General features: G+C 39.0%; 1 pseudogene; it reads right to left on the bottom strand.

Annotated features, from left to right (window-relative positions):
* Positions 1 to 570: 570 nt before the first annotated feature.
* LOC117718549 (olfactory receptor 5P60-like) lies at positions 571 to 1,515 on the bottom strand (annotated as a pseudogene).
* Positions 1,516 to 1,976: the final 461 nt, after the last annotated feature.

The raw sequence follows: 1,976 nt of genomic DNA, 5'->3' as shown, positions 1-1,976 counted from the left end.
TTAGGACTATCTTGTACCTCACTGGTACAAATTGGCATAATTATGCTCTAATTGTATTTTGAGAGAAAAGTTCCATTTTAACAGGAAGGGTGATGTGTAGGAGGAGTACTGAGAGGAAGAAAAGGAGTAAGAAGAGGAGGAGAAGAAGGATAGGAGAAGCTAGGTGATGAAAGAGAGAAAGAGGGGGGAGACAGGGAGGCAGATATTCATGTATCTCCACCAGTCAAAGATAGTTGTTATATCTAGGTCGGTCAGTGGGTTACACCTCTGATTGAACAATTCCAAACTTATAACACTTATGATTAACATTATTTAAAAAAAATGTATAAATGCAAAAAGGAAAAGGGGGCATGGGATAGGGGTTTCCTAAGGGGGGCGAATGGGGAAAGGGGATGGCATCTGAAGTGTAAATAAAATATCTAATAAAAAAAGAAAAAAAATAGCTATACATCCTAGGAGGAAAAGTAGCTGAGGGGTAAGGAGAAAGCTAATAACCAACATCACATAAAAGTAACATTGACCTTGCATAATTGCTTTTATTATATTAAGTTTAAAAAACAACAGATTATTCTAAGAGACTGTTTTCCTCCCAAGCTGTTTTGTCAGAGCACCCATAATCTCATTATTCCTAAGACTGTAGATGAGGGGGTTCAACATGGGGATCACCACCAAGTAGAACGCAGACACTACCTTGTTCTGGTTAGTGGAGAAGCTGGACTTGGGCATCACATAGATGAATGTAACAGTTCCATATAATAAAGCAACTGCAGTAAGGTGGGAGGTGCAGGTGGAGAAGGCCTTGTGTCGACCCTCAGTGGAGCGCATCTTCAGGATGGTGATGAGAATATAGGAGTAGGAGATGGCTATGACAAATGCTGTGATCATAGTAACTGAGCCAGCAGAAAATGAGGTAGCAATGACAGAAACACTGACATCAGAACAGGAGAGCTCAATTAAAGGAGCAAAATCACAGAAAAAGTGATTGATTATATTTGGTCCACAGAATATAAAAGATAAAAAGGAAACCATGGCAAAGGAAGCATTAAAGAAACCCCCTATATAGGATCCCACAACCAACTGGACACAGACTTGTTTGGACATTTTGATGGAATAAAGCAGTGAGTTTCAGATTGCCATGAAGCGATCATAAGCCATGGCAGCCAGAAGGAAGCATTCAGCTGCACCAAAAAAAGCAACTAAGCTGAGCTGTGTGCCACATCCAAGGTAGGAGATGGTATTTCTATCTACCAGAAAAATGACACGCATATTGGGTGTGACAGAAGATGAGTAGCCTATGTCAACACAACCCAAGTGGCTGAGAAAAAAGTACATGGGATGATGGAGCTGAGGAGAGACTCTGATGAGAAGGATGGTGCTGAGGTTCCCAGACACAGTCACCAGGTAGATGCACAGGATGATGGTGAAGAGGACAACTCTAAGGACTGGGTCATCTGTTAAACCCAATAAAATGAACTCTGTCACTGTAGTGTGGTTCCCATCCTTCAGCCAAGCCATGGGGTAGTGTACCTGCTGCCAAATGAAGTAATGGAGACAGAATAGAAAGAGATTCATAAATAGTTCACTTTGTTTCATATAATACAGACATATACAGCATTACAAACTAATATATTATTAAAATATCAGACCAACAATGGATGTTTTTACTCTGGGTTTTCATTGTTTATATATTTGTAAAAGGTCTTGAAAATTATTTAAGTAGAAATGCTAAACATACGTTATAAATAATATGTAACATCTTCTTACATTTATAATAAAACAAACTTAATTGCCATTAAAGCTATACATTTAAAATTATGAGACTTTGCCTGGTGAAATTGCTTTTAGATAAAGTTTCTTGCCACCAAGCCTGACACCTGACAGCCAGAGTTTGATTGCTGGAAATCAGATGATAGGAGGAAAGAAACAGCTTCTGAATGTTGGCCTTTGACATGAACACATATAGTTTGTTTCCTACA

The sequence above is a fragment of the Arvicanthis niloticus genome, chromosome 1 (genome assembly GCF_011762505.2).
Source record: "Arvicanthis niloticus isolate mArvNil1 chromosome 1, mArvNil1.pat.X, whole genome shotgun sequence".
In the NCBI taxonomy this organism is placed as follows: Eukaryota; Metazoa; Chordata; class Mammalia; order Rodentia; family Muridae; genus Arvicanthis; species Arvicanthis niloticus.
Note: the sequence above shows the minus strand (reverse complement) of the source record. Positions and strands in the feature narration are given on the sequence as shown.